This window comes from Sarcophilus harrisii, chromosome 4, assembly GCF_902635505.1.
Source record: "Sarcophilus harrisii chromosome 4, mSarHar1.11, whole genome shotgun sequence".
Taxonomy (NCBI): Eukaryota; Metazoa; Chordata; class Mammalia; order Dasyuromorphia; family Dasyuridae; genus Sarcophilus; species Sarcophilus harrisii.
This window is the reverse complement of record NC_045429.1, coordinates 384,579,083-384,602,380: the sequence shown is the minus strand read 5'-3', so window position 1 is coordinate 384,602,380 and position 23,298 is coordinate 384,579,083. Positions and strand designations below refer to the sequence as shown.

At 33.6% G+C, this 23,298-nt stretch overlaps 1 protein-coding gene across 1 annotated transcript in view; it reads left to right on the top strand.

The window, feature by feature from the left end:
• Positions 1-23,298, top strand: part of SMYD3 (SET and MYND domain containing 3) — a 961,044-nt gene that overhangs the window by 102,371 nt on the left and 835,375 nt on the right. The gene's annotated exons all lie outside the window — the stretch shown is intronic.

The following is a 23,298-nucleotide window of genomic DNA, read 5'->3' as shown; positions in this document are numbered from 1 at the left end:
TAGGAATTTTAAAAACATGCATATATGTATATATATATGCATATTTTCTGACATTTTTATGCTTTTGAAATTCTAACTGGACTCAATTACAGTCAATCCATTGTTCCTCAATTAACTTTTACAAAAGAAATTGATTTAGATAGATATAATAGAAGGTAAGAAATCAAAGATTATGTTAAAGGTTGACTTTACTTATAAAATTAAAGTAAATCATGCTTTTTTTTAGTTAGACTGAAATTGGAATAAACTTCAAAAGAGCATATCTTCTTCAACCTGGTATACAGGCAGGATTGTTCCAAAATCATTACAAAATGATTCATGTTAATAGAATTTTAGAGCGTTATCTTTAAGTGGTGCTAGAACTAGAATCCCTAAAGTCTTTTTAAGACTGGTCTTACATATTTGCTGTCTGTCTAATCTTGTCAAATAACTTAAATTTCTATCCCAGTTTCCTCATCTAATGGGGGTAAATCTAGAAGCTACCTCCCAGAGTCATGAGGATCAAATGAATAATATTTGTAAAATGTTTTGCTAACTGTAAAGAATCATACAAATGCTTCTATAATTATTATTTTTATTAGGTGACCTTGAAAGCGCTTTCCAATTCTTAGGTTCTGCCTTGGTTTATCCCCAATGTCTACCTAGTTTCCTACATGCAATAGGCATGCAAGTTAATATTAACTGAATCAAATTTTTATTGAATTGAAGTCTCCCACTAAGTTCTTCCTAATGCAGACCTCAAATTTCTTTTGTTGCACATTTGTCCCCTCTTGACCTGTTCTCAATGGAAACCAATATAGATTTCATTAATTCATATTTTCATATTTTTGTATTTTCATATTTTTTTTGTACTTTCATATTTTCAAGGCAATTATGAAATTTCCTGTCAGCTTTTTCTAGCATAGTGCTTGGCACTTAGTAGGTACTCATTGAGTGTGACATAATATTTGACATAGTCCATTTTAAGTAATTAGGAGTCATGGTAGATGAAGTACAGGTTTTTGAGGTCAGAAAGACCTAGACTTCAAATTCTATTTTAAATATTTACTAGCTGTGTTGACCTTGGGCACACAAGTGCCCAATTTCTGCTGTCTTAGCTTCTGCTTCTATGAAATGTTACTTGGTTCACAGGGTTTTTGTGAGGATCAAATGAATTAAGTTATATTAAGTGCTTTTATAAACCTCAAAGTACTATAGAACTGCTGACTATTGTTATTATACCTATGATTCTTCAATGGCAATTTGATGTACTTGCTGTCATTATTGCTAACTTATAGTAAAAGTTTTCTGATTGAGACTAATTAAGGGAAAGTAAAGCTTGTGAAAAAACTTTCAAAGCAGTGTTTCTTGGGGGTGGAGCAATAACTTCATACTACCTGTTAACAGGGTTTCTGAGAGATCTTAGAAAACTTTCATTCAATAAGAGAGCTTTTCTGAAGCATCTAATATCTGTAGGATACTATGTAATTCTTTAATTAATGGATTATTTATATGTAATTAATATTTGGTAGTAAACAATGTTCTATAATCCTTGAAAAATTTCATTTAAAATAGTTACAACCAAGATTAGAAATAAAATAGGAAACTTGGAAAAAGTTTTACTGGAAGTTTCTATGATAAAGGCCTCATTTTTCAAATATATAGAGCATAGAGTCTAATTTATAAGCATATGAGCCATTCCCCAATTGATAAATGATCAGAGGATATGACCAGGCGGTTTTCAGATGAAGAAATCAAAGCTAAATAAAAAGTCATGTAAAAATGCACTTAAATACTGTTGATTAGAGAAATGCAATTTATAATCATTCTAAGGTACTACATCATAGCTATCAGATTGGCTAATATGATAAAAAAGGAAAATGACAAATATTGTCTGGATGGAAAAATAGGGATACTGATGCACTCTGCACCAATGCAGAGCTGTAATTAGATTTAGCCATTTGGGAGAGTATTTTGGAACTATGACCAAAGGGGCATAAGACTGTGCATATCCTCTGACCAAGCAATACTATTATGAGGTCTGTTTCCCAACGAGATCAAAGAAACAGCAGCATTTTTACTGGTGGCAAAGAATTAGAAATTGAAAGGAAGTCCATCAAGTGGGGAATGGCTGAATAAGTTGTACTATATGATTATGATGGAATACTTGTGCTATAAGAAATGACAAGCAGCGTAGTTTCAGAGAAATCTGGAAAGACAACTATGAATTGATGCAAAGTGAACTGAGCAGAGTCAGGAGATTATTATACACGGCAATATTGTAATGATGATCAACTGTGAATGACTTAGCTATTTTCAGCAATAAAAGGATCCAAGATGATTCTGAAGGACTTAGAATGAAAAAATAGCTATCCACTTCCAAAGAAAGAACTGATGGAGTTTGAATGCAGATTGAAGCATAATTTTTAAAGTTTTTCTTTTTTGTCTTCATGCAACATGGATAATATGGAAATGTTTTGCATGACTACACATAATTTGTATCAAATCGCTTGCCTTCTCAAGTTGTGGGGAAGAAAGGAAAGGAGGGAGAAAATTTGAAGCTCAAAATTATAAATAGTGGATGTTAAATATTTTTATTTACATGTAATTAAAAAGGAAATTTTAAAAAAGCAAATTTTTAAAAAGTCAGATAGAGATATCTATTGAAAATAGTAAAGCATCTGAAGTTGGTAGTGAACTAGCTGAGGCATATAGTTGGCACTTGGAGTAAGGAAGACCTTAATTCAAATCCTGCCTCAGACACTTACTAGCTGTGTGATTCTAGGCAAGTTACTTAATTTCTGTTTACCTATTTCTTTATCTGTAAAATGGGGATAATAATAGCACCTACTTCCCATGGTTGTCTTGAGGATCAAATGAGATAATAATTGTAAAATATTTAGCACAGTGGATGGCAATAGTAAGTGGTATCTGTTAGTTATTATTAAATCTTAGCTGTTAAGGCCTTAGATAATTCAAGGGTAAACTCAAAGAATTTCTGAGTTGGAAGTGACCTCAGATGACCTCTGGTTCAACTTGATATTGAACAAGAATCACTTGTATAACATACCCCTAAGTGGTTTGGACTGTTTTTTTAAAAGTAGAGATTAACTTGAAGTAACTTTTCTGCAGGAATATGCGTGACCTTATGTGCTGGGAAAAAAAAGGTAATACTGTATTTATCATCAGTGTCTTCCAGGGACATGCTGAATGTTTGATTTCCAAGTAGAAGACATTGTAGAGGATTTGTGGGCTGGTACATATCAAAAAATACAGGGGAGCCTTGGAATGGTAGGCTTACTACTGGGGAAGTAATTTAATTTCCCTCTGCCTCAGTTAACGACATTTTTAGGCTAAGGCTCCAGCTGCTTCTTATCATTCCCTCAGAGAGCACACCACACTTCGTAAAGTGGTTGCAATGGTAGAGTGTTTATTCATTTACTATTCATGGTTTTATAACTGTAATTTGATCAGGTGATATATTTGAAGAAAGAAAGATTTATAAATAATAGGCAGGACTTCCCTGGCTATTCTTCTCCTCTCTTCACTTCCCCAGCAACAGCTCTTATATTTTTGTTAAGGGGAGTTGGACCTATTTAAGAAAAATTTTCTTTGAACCTTTGCCAGAAATCAGTTTAAAAGAGTTTCTTTTCTTTAAGGCTTACCAGACTTTTTTTTTTTTTTTTTTGCATAGCAGATGGAAAAGATCAATGAACTGCAATGGATGATGATGACAGGGGCTTTTTCACTTTATTTGATCCTGGCTCTCAAGACAGCCTTTAACCCTCCAGTGGCCTCATCCCAAAACACTTGTGAAGCAAAATTGTGGGGGATATGAATACATAGTCATAATTCTTAGGACATTTTGTCAAAACATGGAGCTAATCCTTTTAAGAAATCATTATCCACCTCTATGTGTTTTTTTTCTGTTTTTATTTTTATTTTTTATTTTTTTACCAAATGGAATTCTCACAGTTAGTTGGATGAAATTCTCAGAATTGCTTGACTGTTGAGATCTGGATGCATACAATATTGTAAATATATATATATATTTAGTTTTATAAATTATATTGTTATTTTTTCATGAAATAGGCATGACAAAGTGTCTTTTCTTCAGAGTATACCAGTAGCTGAAATTGCACACATCTAAATTAAATTGTTAAGTAACACTGTTTCTAGTTTTGAAAGTAATGTTAAAATATTTAGATTTTAAAAAATACCAGTACATTGTTAAGGTGACTTCTCAAATTTGCTCTTAGTTCTTGCTAATCTTATCCTTTTAGTAAATAAATCAGGTTTTTTTTTAAACAGATTCAATTCAACAAGCATTTATTAACTATGTGTCAAGTTCTGAACTATGTAGCATAGTGGATAGACTACTATCTTGATTCATCTTTGAGTTAAAATCTCAGAACTTACTAGCTGTGTGATTTCCAGCAAGTCACTTAATCCTGTTTGCCTCAATTTCTCATTTGTATAATGAGCTGAAGAAGGCAATGATAAACTACTCGAGTAGATTTGCCAAGAAAATCCCCCAAAAGGGGTCACAAAGAGTCTGAAGTAACAACTGTGTTAGATGCTGGGGAGACAAAGATGAAAAAAAACACATCTTGCCTTGAAGACACTTATATTCTACTAGAAGATTTATAGTCAATCAATAAATATTTATTTTAAAAAGTTTTTCTTACCTTAAACATCAAATAAAACAAAAAAATCTATGTATTTGTGTATATATATGTATAATAATATATTTATGTGTGTATGTACATGTGTGTGTACTAGAGCAGAAGTTTGCTTTTCTTCTTGAGTATATAATAAATTCATCCTATAACTTTCAAAGCTGTCCTTCTTGGATGTCCTTCTTTTGGACTTTCTTCTGTTTCTGCATTTTAAAAAGAGATGCGTGACATTCTTTTCTTTTTCTTCTTTTTGAAAAACATATTCTATTCTTATTACCCCTTATTCTCTCACCTTACCCACCTCACCTGAGGAAAAAAACAAAACAAAACTAAGATTTGAACTCAGGTCTTGTCAACTCCAGATCAAATGCTCTATCCACTTTGTTACTCCATTAACAACTGGAAGGGTTTTGTTGCTGTCACCAGAAATATGGAAGTCAGAAGAAGGGTAAGTTTAGAGAAAGAAAGTGGTGAGTCCAGTTTTGGATATGTTGAGTTTGAGACATCAGCATGGCATCTGTGGGAAGATAACCATCAAGAAGCTGGAAATGACCCATATGTGAAAGACTGTTTGTAGAAACCTTTTTATCGTGGAAAGGAACTGAAAATTGAACAGATGCCTATCAGCTGGAGAATGGCTGAATAAGTTATGGTAGATGAATGTAATGGAATATTATTATTTTGTAAGAAATGATAAGCAGGCTGGTTTCAAAAAAGCCTGGAAAGACTTATATGAACTGATGCTGAGTGAAATGAGCAGAATCAGGAGAACATTGTACACAATAACAGCAAGATTGTGTGATGATCAATTCTGATGAACTTGGCTCTTTTCAACAATGAGATACTACTACTGAGTCTATCCCAAAGAGATCATAAAAAAGAAAAAAGGACCCACATGTGCAAAAATGTTTGTAGCAGCCCTTTATGAAATGGCAAGTTTCTGGCAATTGAGTGCATACCCATCTGTTGGGGAATAGCTGAATAAGTTATGGTATATGAAGGTAATGAAATATTATTATTCTATAAGAAATAATGAGCACCATTCTCCAATTGATAAATGGTCAGAGGATATGAACAGACAATTTTCAGATGATGAAATTGAAACTATTTCCACTTATATGAAAGCATGTTCCAAATCATTATTGATCAGAGAAATGAAAATTAAGACAACTCTGAGATACCATTACACACCTGTCAGATTGGCTAAGATGACAGGAAAAAATAATGAATGTTGGAGGGGATGCAGGAAAACTGGGACACTGATGCATTGTTGGTGGAGTTGTGAATGAATCCAACCATTCTGGAAAGCAATCAGGAATTATGCCCCCAAAGTTAGCAAACTGTGCATACTCTTTGATCCAGCAGATCCAGAGATATTAAAGAAGGGAAAGGGACCTGTATGTGCCAAAATGTTTGTGGCAGCCCTGTTTGTAGTGACTAGAAGCTGGAAAATGAATGGATGCCCATCAATTGGAGAATGGTTGGGTAAATTGTGATATATGAATGTTACGGAATATTATTGTTCTGTAAGAAATGACCAGCAGGATGAACATAGAGAGGCTTGGAGAGACTTACATGAACTGATGCTGAGTGAAACGAGCAGGGCCAGAAGATCATTATATACCTCAACAACGATACTGTATGAGGATATATTCTAATGGAAGTGGATTTCTTCAAAAAAGAGAAGATCTAACTCAGTTTTAATTGATCAATGATGGACAGAAGCAGCTACACCCAAAGAAAGAATACTGGGAACTGAATGTAAACTGTTTGCGTTTTTGTTTTTCTTCCCGGGTTATTTTTACCTTCTGAATCCAATTCTTCCTGTGCAACAAAAGAACTGTTTGGTTCAATATATGCATACATATATTGTATCTAATATATACTGTGACATATTTAACATGTATAGGACTGCTTGCCATCTGGGGGAGGGGGTGGAGGGAGGGAGGGGAAAAGTCAGAACAGAAGTGAGTGCAAGAGATAATGTTGCAGAATATTACCCAGGCATGGGTTATGTCAATAAAAAGTTATAATTATTAAAAAAACCAAAAAGAAATAATGAGCAGACTGGTTTCAGATAAGCCTGGAAAGAATCACATGAACTGATGCTAAGTGAAGTGAATAGAACCAAGAGAACATTGTATGCAGCAACAACAAGGTTATATGACCAAGTGTGATGGACTTGGCTCTCTTCCACAAGGTGATTCAAGGCAATTCCAATAGATTTATGATGGAAAGAGCCATCTTTATCCAGAGAGAGAAATGGTGACTGTGGATCAAAGCATAGTATTTTCACATGAGTGTGTGTGTGTTGTGTATGTGTGTGTTTGTTGTTTTCTTGTTTTTTCTCTTGTTCTTTTTTCCCTTTTGATCTGATTTTTCTTGCACAGCATGATGATATGGAAACATGTTTAGAATAATTGTATATGCTTAACCTATAGTGGATTACTTGCTGTCTAGGGAAAGGGGAGAAAAGGAGAGGGAGAAAAATTTGGAACACAAAATTTTGCAAAGGTGAATGTTGAAAAGTATCTTTTCATGTACTTGGTAAAAATGGAATACTAAAAAAAGCTGGAGATGCCAGTCTGTCAAAAGGATTAGAAGCAGGATAAAGTTTAGAGCTAGATATATAGATTTGGAAGTCAGTTGCATAAAAAAGATAATTGAGCCTGTGAGAACAGATGTGAACACTAAAGAACAGGAATTAGGGAAAGAAGAGAAGAGGGCTTTTTAGCCTTCTGTGGGTGGAACTTTGGGGAATACTCAGGTTTAGGGATGATAGGAGGAGGATGTGCCAGCAGAGGAGAATGAGAAGATACAAGCAGACAACTAATAGGAGAGAATGTATCATGGAAACCAAGGGAGACTATAGTATATAGAAAGAGGGAGAATTGGCTAATATTGTCAAATACTATAGAAGAGTAAAGAAGATGATTTAAATGTAATTCAGAACAGGGTGTATAATGCAGGTCCTTTCCTAAATTGGGCTTTTGTCCCTTATTGTTAGAACAATATACTAATGAAATAAAGTTTCAGAATGATCTTTTTTTTCTCTTTAAAAGTTTTGGTCAGTTTAGGAAAGTGAGGTGCTGTAAGGTAGTGGATAGATATTTGGCCTCAAGGTCAGACATCTATTGACTATGTGACTTTGGGCAAGTATCTTGATATCTTAAATGCTTTAGGCAACTTTCTAAGAGTTTTAAAAATAATTTTAATAAAGTCCTCAAATTCTGAAACAGATTTCTGAAATTTATTAATGTGGATATTACTACAGATCTCAACCTTATCCATCATGTCCTCCTGTTTAAGTTTGTCAAAGGAAACACCTAATGTTTCTAGGACTTTCTTTAGTTTTTCTTGATTGAAAGGATGTATTGATTGGAATCTACCCATCATACCTTGCTTTTACCATGTGACCAGACTATTTCTTTTACTTCATTTTACCTTGGTAATTATTTTGTGAGTATGTTATATTAATACCTCCCATGCATCTCTTGCCCTCTGGGTGATTTTGTTCTCAATTCTTTGGACACTGTTTCATGATTAACCAATCATTTGACAACAGCAGAAAGATACTGAAATTTTAAAAAGGTGTGCCTTTGTTTCAGAGAAAAATTTTAGGTCACTTACATAGCTTTGCAGTTTTCCAAAGGCAAACCAGTCATCTTTTTTCTTTCTCTTAAATTCTGGGCCTAAGTCATTGTCCATTTGCAACCCGTGAAAACATTAATGAAGATAAGGTGAGAATGATGCAAACTTGAGAGGAAGCGTATTAATTACTGGCAGATTGGTGGTATTTTGAATTCTACTCCATGAAACTGTATAATTTGTATTTGGTAAGGGCTGATTTTGAGCTTTGTTATTCGCAGATTATAATTTAATTTGTCTTCTGTCACTTAAAGTATAATTCTACAGAAAAATCATGTGGTTTAGTCTTGCAATAGAATAAAAAAGAAGCTGGAATAGTGAACTGAGAATTTTCTTTTCAAGTGCTCAAGTATGCTCATCAAAGAGAATCTTTTATAGTTTGTAAACTACGTACAGATTATATATTTCAAATTTTGATAAACTCAATTTCCTGGATAATCTCTCTTACCGAACATCCTCTAATTTTCTTTTTAAAAAGTACCAAACACACTCTTCCCAACATCCCTCCCAAGATCTCTTCTTGGGAACAATTGGAATGATTAACTTTCTAATTGGCATGTGGTGGAGCTTTCTAAAATACTTTCATTAAACCAACTTTATTTTTAAAAGATAGTTAAGTTAAATGTGTAATTACTCTCAAGAGTAATTAAAATGAAATAGTGAATATAATTAGAAATTGTGACTGGCTTTTTGTAGGGCATCTCATAACTGTGGTCCTCTGCTGTATCTATGTAATGAAAATGAACCAGTTGATGTCTCCCATGGAGAGATTTTTGGAGAGCTTACATTTACACTGGCCATTAGAAGTTTGAAACTCTTTTAAATTACTTTTGAATCTCATTTTCAATGAAGCCCCATATTTCTACAAATATGTCTGTGTACATATATGTATAATACCATACATACATACTACATGTATAATTATATATATATGTATACATATTCTCATGATGTGTTGAGAAGTTCATTTATTTCTATTTCAAAAACTTTTGTCTTCTTTTTTTCCCAGCATGTGGCCAAGGACATGGCATTTTTGAAGCTTTTTTTTTTTTCCTCAGAGAAAGTAATTTCTATATTGCTGTCTAATAAATGAAGACAGTTGGGATTTTCCATGTTAATCTTATTCTTTTGTTGTTAAGTTCCTGAGTATTATATCCTTTGCATAGAAGAAGAAAGCTCCAAGCCATGATTTACTCGTGGTTCTCCTTTCAAACTGGGTAGGCTGCTTGGGATTAGAATGAACTGAGACTGAGTTTCCTGGTCACTTAACCAACTCCACAAGAGATTCTTTGGACTTAGAGAGGGACTTAAATATAAATATGCATATTTATATGTCATATATTTTTATATAATATGTAATACATATTTACATGTTGCATTCATTAATATTATACATTCATATAATGTTATATATTTATTTTTCTATTTACATATTTATTATTTATATATTTATATAGCATATATTTATGTAATATATGATATATTTTTATATTTATTCAATAAATTAGTGAAAATTAGTAAAACAGTCAATAATTAGTAGATTAGTAAGTTTATTTATTTATTCCTTTTCTCTGACTTTATGTATTGATAATGGTTACTTTTAGAAAATACAAAACAAAAACTAAGCTGGAATATTTAGTCATTTGATCAGTAAGCATTTATTAAGTCCTTACTATGTGTTAGGCCCTGAGGATATAAGATGAAGGAAGGAAGGAAACTTGAGCATTTATTAAGCACCTACTATATGCTAGATACTGGCAAAGTATTTTCCAAATGTCTTATTTGATCCTCATATCAGCCCTAGGAGTTAGGTGCTATTATTATCCTTATTTTATGATTGAGGCAGGGGTTAAATGTGACTTGGTCAAGATCATACAGACTAAATATCTTAGGATAGATTTTTACCTCAGATCTTTCTGACTCCAGATGCTTTATCACCTGCTCTATCTAGCTACTTCAAGGAAAAAATGAAACAATTCCTATCCTAAAGAAGCTTCTGTCTTATTTAATGAATAAGGACATTTAATTGTTTCTTACAAGATGAATATACATTGTAATGCACAGAATCTTTAAAAACAAAAACATAACAGCCATATCTTCCATCAAAACATCTAAATCAGATGCAATACTGGATAACTTTATATCTTAGAACCCATCATTGATTTAGAGGTAGAAGGCTCCCCATAAATTGTCTCATTTAACCCCTTATTTTACAAGATGAGAAAATCAAGGGCTAGAGAGATTTATTGATTCTCCTTTAGTCACATAAGCAGGAGCCACAGTTCTTAATGTTGCAGACTGCAAAGTGAATTTTTCTGCATCACCCACAGTAGCACAGGACTGGTAACTATCTGAGGACATACATCGTTTGCATTGGCAAAAGTCCTTTGAAATCATCGTATCAAAACATCAGTACTGAGTGCTCGGGATAAAATGGTGGTAAAAAACATTGACCCTGTGCCCAAGGATTTTATGACTTAGTTGGGGTGACAAAGCGTTCATAAGTGACGAGCTGAAAAATAATGCAGAGCAAAGAGTTCAGGAGAACAGTAGGAGAGGTCTCACAGGGCAGGGCAGGATTCATTGCCAGGTAAATGCTGAAGGCTGCCAGAAGAGAGTCAGATCTCTTTAGGCTGATGTGATGGGGGAGAACTTTGCAGAGCCAAGACTTGAAGAGAGTGTTGAAGAATAGAGTTTTGTAGGGCTAGAATTCTTGTGACTGTTAAACTTCTTTTAGAATCAAAAAAGTTAATTTAAATCTTAAAATGTGTCACCTGATTTTCACACTTCTCTCTCATCTTGCTGAGCATGTTTGGAATGTGTCAGATTTTTTTTTCCTCCTGAGAGAGCTGTTGTTAGGAATTAAAGCAATAGAGTGTAAATTAGCACATATTTTACCCCAGTTAAATGAGAAAAGTCTTCCTGAGTGTTGGCTTTATGATGGTTTAAATTCAAGGTGAAGTTTTTTTTGAGGTGGACCTAACCCTTTTATGTTATTAATGCATTTGGAGTTCTTTTGAAACTTATTTATTTGGGACATGGATAGTACATGAAGAGAGTGCTGGACCTGGAATCAAACAGACATGGGTTAGAAAACTGATGGCACTTTCTAGTCACAATAATCAAACCTTTTCTTAGTGTTAGTCACCTCATTTGTTGTTATTGTTGTTCAGTCATTACTGACTTTTCATGACTCTATTTGAGTTCTTCTTGGCAAAGTTTGCCATTTAATTCTCCACTTCATTTTACATATGAGGAAACTGAGGTAAACAAGATTAAGCAACCTGCCCAAAGATACAAAGCTAGGAAGCATCTGAGATTGGATTATAATTGAGATCCTCCTGATTCCTAGGTTTGTGCTCTATCCAGTATACCATTTAGCTGTTCTACTTCACGTATATGAGGAGAATAATAATAATAATATCTTTCAGAACCTACAGAGTATCAACTAAAGTAGAGGTAATTGGAGTTTTGTCCCCAGAGCTCCATATTTAGAAGGCACCGAGAATACTTAATATAAAATCATCAAAATAACATGTGAATGAAAAAGAAGATTGATCACATGAGACTGGAAAATGTAATAGCCTATGTGTTCTCCTTGTATCATTGTGATGTCAGAGAAAATAAGGAAGTCCACTACTAGCATATTAGAGGGACTCACTGTGGCAAACTTATGGATAGATATGGACAAGAATCCTATGGGATGGGCAGTTATAGGTTGTGTTTTGATCTGAATCTTGGAAGGAAAAGCCCCATCAAAGAGATCTATTTCAATTGACCATTGAGAATATTTTCAATCAGTCAGCATCTAGAAATTAATGAATGGATTGTAAAATATATATATATATGAAATATCTATTATGTGCCAAGTGGTGCAATGGATAGAATGCTAGCACTTAAATCAGGAGCACCTGAGCTCAAATCCAGTCTTAGAAACTCACTGGTAGTGTGACCCTGGGCAAGCTACTTAATCCTGTTTGCTTTAGTTTGCTCATGTGTCAGATGAGCTGGAGAAGGAAATGGCAAGTCATTCTAGTATCTTTATTAAGAAAATTCCAAATGGGGTCATAAAGAGTGGAACATGACTGAAGCAATTTAACAATCAAAATGTCAAGTGCTGTGTTCAGTGCTGGAAGTACAAATACAAAAATGTAGACAGTTTCTGCTCTCAGAAAGCTTAAATTCTGATAAATGGAGAATGAGATGGTATGGACACTAAGAAAATGTGTGAGGTCCTTTCTGCTTCAAACTTCTTTGATCCTTTGAGTTGGTTAGTGGCCTTGACTTTAGGATTTATTGAAATTATTTCAGCTAACTTAAGGTTCACATGGAGCAGACAATTCTTACGACTAGAGGTGATAGAATTAGTACTGGTTAATCATTAACAGGATGCTAGCCTTTGGCAACTGCATTGAAAAGACTATATTTTCTTTGAAATTTTCTGTTAATGAGGATTTGTTGCATAAAGCTATTCTTTGAAGGAAGGATAGAAAAAGAAAATTTTATTTTTTTCTTTTTTTATTATAGTTTTTTATTTACAAGATATATGCATGGGTAATTTTTCAGCATTGACAATTGCAAAACCCTTTGTTCCAATTTTTCCCTTCCTTCCCCCCCCACCCCCTCCCCCAGATGGCAGGTTGACCAATACATGTTAAACATGTTAAAGCATAAGTTAAATACAATATATGTATACATGTCCATACAGTTATTTTGCTGTACAAAAAGAAACAGACTTTGAAATAGTGTACAATTAGCCTGTGAAGGAAATCAAAAATTTAGGTGGACAAAAATAGAGGGATTGGGAATTCAATGTAGTGGTTCATAGTTGTCTCCCAGAGTTCTTTCACTGGGTGTAGCTGGCTCAATTCATTACTGCTCTATTGGAACGATTTGGTTCATCTCATCATTGAAGAGGGCCACGTCCATCAGAATTGATCATCATATAGTATTGTTGAAGTATACAATGATCTCCTGGTCCTGCTCATTTCACTCAGTGTCAGTTCATGTAAGTCTCTCCAGGCCTTTCTGAAATCCTCCTGCTGGTCATTTCTTATCGAAAAATATTCCATAACATTCATATACCACAATTTACTCAGCCATGGATGGGCATCCACTCAGTTTCCAGTTTCTAGCCACTACAAAGAGAACTGCCACAAACATTCTTGCACATACAGGTCCCTTTCCCTTCTTTAGTATCTCTTTGGGGTATAAGCCCAATAGTAACACTGCTGGATCAAAGGGTATGCACAGTTTGATAACTTTTTGGGCATAGTTCCAAATTGCTCTCCAGAATGGCTGGATGTATTCACAATTCCACCAACAATGCATCAGTGTCCCAGTTTTCCCACATCCCCTCCAACATTCATCATTATCTTTTCCTGTCATCTTAGCCAATCTGACACGTGTGTAGTGGTATCTCAGAGTTGTCTTAATTTGCATTTCTGATTAATAATGACTTGGAGCATCTTTTCATATGGCTAGAAATAATTTCAATTTCTTCATCTAAGAATTGTCTGTTCATATCCTTTGACCAAAAGGAGAAATTTCTAAGGAATTATTGTGTACTTTGTTGATAGTTTCAGTGTCTTGTAGGGATCCATTTAAATTCAATCCTCATCATGTGCCAGTCATGTCCTATAAAGACAAAAAAGCAGTCCCTGTTCTCAAGGAGTTACCATCATCATCATCACCACTACTATCAGCAGATCATATCTAGCTTTTATTTAGTACCTTAGAGTTAGCAAAACCCTTTGTTTAAGTTATCCCTGGAGAAGTAGAGATCACTTTATCCCTAAAAAATTTTAATAAAACCTGAGATAATGAAAGTAAAGGCTGAGTTTTATCTTTAAAATTTTTAAAAATTCTTTACTTTTTAAAAATCATAATAGTCTTTTATTTTCCAAAATACATGCAAAGATAATTTTTGCCTTTGCAAAACCTTGTGTTCCAAATTTTTCTCCTTTCTCCCTTTCTCTAGACAGCAACTAATCCAATATTGGTTAAATATGTGCAATTCTTCTAAACATATTTCCATATTTATCATGCTGCACAAGAAAAATCTGATCAAAAGGAAAAAATGAGAAAGAAAAAAATAAGCAAGCAACATGAATTTTATCTTTTAAAAAATATGTTGATATTACATGAAAATGCTGGACTGCTTGTATAAGTCCTAATAAAGGACCATTAATGTTGTTACATGATAACTGATTTGTTTTTGTGATTCAGTCATTTCAGTCATGGGCAAATTCCTGTGACACCATTTTGCATTTTCTTGGCAAAGATATTAATTATATAATTTATAATTATTCATTAATTTATTTATTAATTATATAATTAAAATTATAAGATATAGTTCTTTCTTTAAGCGAGTTTTATCAATTTTTTGTTCATTTACATTATTGTCTCTTTCTAATTACCTCCAAACTTTGTAGAATACACTTTATTAGAAAGAAAAATGGTTAAACAAACTGAACTGACACAGTAACAGTGGCATTATTTAATAGCATAGTCCACAATTTTTGAACTGAGAGGAGAGTAATGTATTTCATCAAAATTTGGTTTTCTGAAACCAAAATTAAGCGATATCTTTAATCTGAATTGACATCTCTTTCTGTTGTTTTCATTTATTTTATTGACTTTTTGTTCTCTGGTTCTCTTTTCTCTGCTTAGCATCACTTTATGCAAATCTTTCTATCTTTGTCTGGACTCTTCATATTTGTATTGATTATATCAACACAAAAATGTACTATTAAATTAACATACCACAATTTGGCCATTCCCTGAATAATTTAGCACGTACTTTGTTTATAGTTTTTTGGCTACTATGAATATTTTGGAACATATAGGATTTTTTCCCCCCATCACTTACCTCTTTGGGAATAAATTCCCAATAGCAGTATTATTGGCAAAAAGGGCATGAGCTATTAAGCAACTTTTTTGGTAACTTTTTTTTTCGTTTGAAGTTCTATCTTGAAATCTTCTTACTATAAAATAAAAATTACTATAGTAATTTTTCATTGTGAATTTCCTTGCTTGTTCATTTCCACAGTATTCTCCCCACTTTGGGAGCTTAAGAGTGGGTAGAAGACCCTGATAAAGTATGATTGAAATCAAAGTGACTGAAGAGCCTTGGAGGATATTTCTTCTTTTACTCCATCTAGGAGTTACTTGGTGTCATTTCTAAGGCAAAGCCACGAGACTAGGTGAGATGTATGTATTGGAAAAAAGCCTAGTTATTTGATTTAGAAAATGCATCATCAATAATTCTTTTAAGTAGAAAGCTTTCCTAAAAATTCACACTTTTTATTTCATTTACACACATCTTTGGTAGGAATTAATTTATCTTGGTTATATGTGTAATCTTTTTGTTGTTGTTGGTTTGATTAGACAAGAGGATAGAAGGAAAGGTTGGATCCATCCGTGTGAATTATCATAAGCAGCTTACATAGCAGATTACATTTATATAGCTTTCAATTCACCTAATGCTTTACATACATTATCTCCTGAGATAGAATAGGATATTTCCTTCTTATGGATTTTAATTTTCTCCCCTTAACTTTACTGTTTTCTTTCTAGCTGAAGTTTCTTTTATTTTCAAAATCTTATACTTTTTTTTCATTTTCATACCACCTTCATTTATGAATTATGTTTCTCCCTTTCTTCTACCAGAAAAGTCATTCCTCAAACAAAGGTTTTTTTTTTTTTTTTTTTAAAGAGAACAAAAAAATCCTCTGCCCATAATAATAATAATTAGAGGTAGCATTTATAGGGTACTTCAAGATTTGCAAAATATTTTTCAAATATCATCTCATCTTATTTTCACAGCCCTGAGATTGACAGAGTTTAAATGATCTACCCAGGTTCATATAGTTAATTAATGTCTGAGACTGGATATGAACTTAAATCTAAGTAATTTAAAAGTATTTTTTAAAAAGCTGATTTCTGTGGCCAAGTTTGAACATTATAATTACACAGTATCTTTTGTTGTTGTTATTTTGCCTATTTACATTATTGCATTTATTAATATTAACAATTATATATAACAAATACAGTATTTAACACTGTATTTTTTAAAAAAAATTATTTAAAAAATAAAATTTTAAATTTTAAAATTTTAAAAATTAAAAAAAATTTAACAGTGTTAAATACTGTATTTGTTATATATAATTGTTAATATTAATAAATTATTTTATCATATATCATAAATTTATTATATTAATATATAAATATATAATACAAATATATAATTTATAATAATAAAAAATAAATATTAACAACATTTATATTGTTTTTCCTGTAATAAATATTCAAATCTGCGTCAGTTCATACATCTTCTGATAATTCTCTGAATTCTTCATAGCCTTTGTTTCTTGTCATTCTGTTACTTCTATTTCCTTATATTCTATCACTTATATAATGAGGATAATAATAACATTTATCTCACAAGATTGTTGTGAGGATCACATGAGATAATATTTGCAAACTTTAAAATGCTGTATGTTGTTAGTACATAATTATTAAGTACTGCAGTTTTATATCAAATACTTTGTTTATAATTCTTTGCTACTACAAAAAGTGCTGCTTTGAAATTTCTGTCTTGGATCTCCCTGAAACATATGCCTAGCATTGGGATCTTTGAGGTCAAAGGATATGGACATTTTGGTCACTTTTTTAGTGTAATTTCAATTCCTTTTCTGAGTGGCAAAAACCCAGACCAGTTTGCAACCTTTCCAGAGGTCTATTATTACCTTTTCTTTCTGTAACCCTTCTAATATCAACTTACTACTTTTTTCTTAACTTTGTTCCTTGGGCAGCTGCTGAAAACAAGTTTTCAAGAGACTTGGGCTCTGTCATGTTCTAGACATACACTTTTATAATCAGTGCCTTGCATGTGATAAGTATTTAGCCTTTAATTTTTTCATATTTAGATCAAACCGAAGAGATATGTATGCATTATTTTTTTATATGAGTTGCACTCCTGACATTGGCAACAGCTGAGGAACTTTTTTGTTCCTTCTCTCCTAGAATATAGGCTGAAGTACTTTTGCATTTTCCCCTAATTCCCAATGTAGCAATGAGACAATCTCCAGTCCCTTGACTGCTATTGCTATTCTACCGAGGAGTTTGTAGTATTCAGGGAGTACTTGCATTTTCCCCTAATGCAATGAAACAGCAATGAAACAAGCTCCAGCTCTTCAGCTGCTATTACTGCTCTACCAGGGAATTTGGGGTATTCAGGAAGGACAAGAACTTCCAGGGTGAGGGCTTGCTGAGTCCTCTTCTGGGCTGCTCATTCTTCTACCCATCACTTGGTGCTCACTGACGGCTCTAAAAAGCTGTAGCATGTGCAGTAGCCACACCCAGTAAAACTGCCTCAGGAAATGGGCTAAACCAAGTTGATGGTAACTGATAGACTTTAAAACTGTTGGTGAATTAGTGGGATGTCTATCTCAAGCTTGTTAAGACTTCCCCTGGTAGAATGGGCCAATGAGAACAACTTATTCCAATGGTCACAAAAGGGCTGAGGCAGATACTATACTAAGGACATTCACTGCATCCCAGACCATCCCCAAACATCTTGATTTTTGCCTTGCCTCTGGACTTTGGCTCAGGAAGAGAGAATGAGGCTGATTGCCACTCTGTCTTACCTAAGTTCAATTTATATACAAGTCAAGACATCTCCGCTGTTGTGTTGGTCCTCTTAAAAAAAATGAAGGATAAACAATAACTGTTCTACCTGTTTCTTACCCAGTTTCATCAGTCTTACTTGGGCAGAGGCCTGATCTAGCTCAGTGGAAGATCTTGAACATATTTGATAAGCTCCTTGTTGTAAACTTTTGGAGGGATGTGAGGAGGACCTCCCTGGGATGGACAGTCATGAATGGATTGGAATCTTCATCATTGGAGAGAACTACTGAATTTATGACACGATAATAATAATAATAATAATAATAACTAGCATTTTTATAGTACTTTGAGTTTTACAGAGTGGCTTACTTATGTTATTTCATTTGATCTTCAAAATGACCTTATTCCCACAATAACCTTGGGAGTATCTCTTTTCTCTTTCCCTCCTTCCTTTCTTCCTTCTGTCTCTTCTTCCCTCCCCCTCTCTCTGTTTCTGTCTGTCTGTCTCTTCTTATTTGTCAGCCTGGTTCCTGAATTTCTTCCTGTTGAAGATGGAAATTATGAAGTACCATGAATTCCTTTGACAGTCTAGTGAAGGCCATGGACTGAAGAATAATGATTTTAAATACATAGGAGTACAAAGGAAACTAATTATGTTCAAATATAGTGTCAGAAAGTTAAAATAAAAACCAAGTTCACAGATGGCCAGTTTTTTTTTTTTTGCTTTAATACAGAAAATATTTTGATAATTGAACATGAAGCACTTATTAGTGGACCAATTGTTAATGGAAATCATTTCCTAATTAGGCAATGTAAAAGCAGTTATTCTATAGCAGAAAGAAAAAAGTTGTGTAATGGTGTATGCATGAAATCTTTAGGCACTCATTTATATCTATTAGAAAAGGTACTGGTTTCAAGATGATTCCCAAGGCATATGTTTAATACAGGCTAGCATAAGTATGTTGCATGGGAGAAATTTGCCTTGCCAAGTTTTATTAAAATATAATGTAGACCAAATACATAGTTGTGATTCAGTGAAATGTAAGTCTTTTGCTTGTAGATATAACTTTCTATCAATATTGTTTTGATGATTAAAACTGCAAAATGTTTTTGGTATATTGGAGTGTTTGGGTTTTGTTTTGTTTTGTTTTTGATGATTGCTGCCTTTTGTTTTTGCATTATGATCCCTTTTCTTGAGGTAAAACCAAATTCCTCACAGTTAAGCAATACCAAATGATCTATTGACTGTTTTTGGCTATATATGAATCAATTTTCCAAACCCATATCTCTCCCCTCACCCTCGCATTCCATGTTTTTTATAAGGAAAAGAGAGAGGTATATTTCCTTAAGTTTTATTTGGAGCCAGTTTTGGTCATTATAATCGCATGTTGTTTTTGTTTATATTGTAGTCATTGTATATATTTTTTCCTCATTTGGTTTATTTTACTTGGCATTAATTTATGCAGATCTTTCCATGTTTCTTTGAATTCATCATATTTGTTGTTTCTACAGAATGTTAGTCTATTACATTTATATACTACGATTTATTTAATCATAATAACACAATCAGTGGGCATGTACTTTGTTTCTTGTTCTTTTAAATCAACAAAAAGTGATACTATAAATATTTTTGAGACTCTGTAAAGGATTCTGTATGAGAAAATCCCTAGGTTCAAGCCTCATCTTCTATACAAACTGGCTCTTAGTATTCTAGTCAACTTTATAAAACTATATGATATAGAGAGAGTATTGATCAGCTTTGGTAGAAGGACTTTTTGATCTGGGAGTTCTCTATATCAATGAAATGATAGGAACAGTCTATATCTTTATGTGAATATTTTGGCATAAAGGGTAACATTCTGTCTTTAAATCCTCTAAAAGTTAAAATACATGTAAGGAATTTGTTTTAGTTAATTTTTTTTATTTTCATGAAATTTGCCATGATATAATAGCACTGTCAGTCTGAATATTCAAAAGATCTAAGATGAACTATAAAGTACTCTATAAACCATGCAATTTTGGTTTAGGAGTTTCCCAAAATTATCAATTTTTAACCCTCTTTTTTTAGGGCAGCTAGGTTGCAGATTGGACAGAGTTATAGGGCTGGATTCAGGAAGATTCATCTTCTGGAGTTCAAATACAGCCTCAGACACTTAATGGTAATGTAACTCTGGGCAAGTCACTTATTTGCCTCAGTTTCTTCATCTGTAAAATGGGCTGGAGAAAGAAATGACAAATCACTCTAGTATCTTTGCCAAGAAAACCCTAAATGGGATCACAAAGAGTAAGTCGTAATTGAAATGACTCAATAACAATAACAAGTTAGAAGAGTTGCTCATGTTTAACGTATATTAGATTACTTGCTCTCTGGGGATGGGTGTAGGAGGAAGAGAGGGAAAAAATTGAAACAAAAGATTTTGCAAGGGTGAATGTTGAAAACAATCTTTGTATGTCTTTTGAAAATAAAAAGCTAATTAAAAACTATAACAATAAGTCGATACAGGTCATATTTATAAAAAATATTTAGCACAGAGCCTGGCACATAGAAGGCAAAGTATAAATTTTTATTTCCTTCCTTACTCTCCTTCCCCCACCCCACCCCCATTTTCCCTTCCCTTTTCTTATATGCACTTCCTTTCCCTTGCTTTCCTTTCCTTATCTATGAAATAATAGATTCCCCCACCCCCTCCTCACTGAAAGATCATCTCCTCTATCATGGTGAGGTTGCATTTGATCAGAGGACAGCAGAGATCAAAAAAATCATGGGCCTTTTGAAGTAAAAAAAATGCATATTTCACCCTTTCCTGCATTAGTCCTTATGTGGGCTTTCTTCAGTTCCCCAAGATCAGGCTTCTGTTGCCTGTGAGTTTACATTGCTTCTCATTTTTCACAAGTACTGTCTGTGTTCTCTCAGTTTTTTATTTGTACTTCACACCAGTACTTCTGAATCAATCTCTGGATTCTAAAAAAAAAAAAAAAATACCTGATTTACTTATTCCCATATTTCTAATCCTATTGACTATGGCCGTTTCTCAGACTATCTCAAATGAAGCCCATGATTAGGCAATGAGATAGATTAGTGATTAGGGTTTTGGACTTGGGGTCAAGAAGAACTGATTTTGCAATGGCTAGAAAATTGAATGGATGCTCATCAATTGGAGAATGGCTGAGTAAATTATGGTATATGAATGTTATGGAATATTATTGTTCTGTAAAAAATGACTAACAGGATGATTTCAGAAAGGCCTGGAGAGACTTACATGAACTAAGTGAAATGAGCAGAACCAGGAGATCATTATACACTTCAACAACAATAGTATGTGAGGATCAGTTCTGATGGAAGTGGCTATCTTCAGCAATGAGAGGATCCAAATCAGTTCCAGTTATCAGTGATGAACAGAACCAGCTACACCCAGCGAAAGAACTCTGGGAAATGAGTGTGGACCACAACATAGCATTTGTACTTTTTCTGTTGTTGGTTGCTTGCATTTTTGTTTTTCTTCCCAGGCTATTTTTACCTTCTTTCTAAATCTGATTTTTCTTGTGCAACAAGATAACAAGATAAACATGTATACATGTATTGTATTTAACCTATACTTTAACATGTTTAACATGTACAGGACTGCCTGTCATCTAGGGGAGAGGGTTGAGGGGAAGAGAGGAAAAGTTGGAACAGAAGTTTTTGCAAGGGTCAATGTTGAAAAATTCCCCATGCATATGTTTTGTCAATAAAAAGCTAGAATAATAAAAGAACTGATTTTAATTAGGGCCTCATATTCTGACTACCTCTGACACTGGGCAAGTCACTTTCCTTCAGAAAGATATGTGTATGTTTGTATATGTAGGGGGCAGCTAGGTGGTTCAGTGGATAGAACTATGGGCCTGAAATTAGGAGCAGTTGAGTTCAAATCTGGCCCTAGACACTGTGCAAAACTCTGGGCAAGTCACTTAGCCCTGTTTGTTTTAGTTCCTCATCCTGGAAAATGAACTGGAGAAGGAAAGGGAAAACTATTCCAGTATCTCTATGCCAAAAAACTCTTGTTAGAGTCATGAAGAGTTTGACATGACTGAAAACAAATCAACAACAACAAAAATGTATATGTATACTGTTAAATAAATAGTCTATGTTTATTTGGAAACTCTGTTCTTTGATTGCATTTGATTCCTTAAGCAGCCATACTGATATACTATTTACATATAAGCATAATATTCAAGGTGAAACAGAATTTTTTTTCTTTATCCTTTTCTACTCTGTCATATTATTGACCTTAGAAAAGACTTCTTTCACTTTCTTCAGTGGATACTGTGATAATTGTGGGCTTGTTGATTCATGCTGATGAATAGTAATTTCCTATGAGTTATCCTGGTGCCTGGGTTTCAGCCACATTTTTCATGTGATCGCATAAAAGTCCTGGTGGTGAATGTTAATCAAGGTAGAATGCTGGCCTGAATGCTAACAATGCTTCAGGAGGAGCCTGATCAGCAGCAAAAGAGTCCTGTTCTTGTGCCCTGGGAGAGGAAAATCTGTTGAATTATGGCTGTGGCCTGAAACCGTGTTTTTTTTTTCACATTGTACAGATGGGTTTGGGCAGATCATTGCTCTGATGAATGGGAAGCTTTGGAGAGAAAGTGACTCTGCTCAAACTATGCTCTCTGGGATGCTAATTATCATCAGTGGAGGTTTTTATGTTAAGATAAAAATGTTTTACACTGAATTTGGATTGTTGGTCAGTTGAACAAGTCAAATCAACCAGTATTTACTGAACACCTGCAGTGGGCAAGCAAAATTACTACTGTAAAGGGTACAGAGTCTTTGCCCATCATTATTTTTCATCTAGTTGGTAGACACAAAAACATATGAGAACAAATAGATATCAGAATCATGTCAAGAACCTGTGATTTCACTGGCATGAAAACTTCTCTGTCTAATTTAGGAATTCTGTCTTGAGTTGTCTTCGCTTCTTTCATCAGTCTCTTGGTGATTTCTCCAACTTCTATGATCATCTCTATGATGGTGACTCCTACATCTATATATCTATTCCTGGTTGCTTTCCAGTTCGCTTATCATTAACTACTTATTGGACATCTTTTCATCCAAAATGCAGTTTAAATACCGTATTCTGCATAAGATCTTTCCTGATACTTCCAATGCTTAATACCCTTCCTTCCAAACTACCTTGCATTTAAGTACTTGGCATTTATTAACTTTATATTTATACTGAATATATTTTTATATTTATTTGTTTCTGCTATTAGAATAAAAGTCATTGTGAATAGAGATTGTTTCATTCTTTGTACTTGTCTCCCTAAGATTTAGCATGATTCCTTGTATATTGTAGGGACTTGATAAATGCTTTGGGCA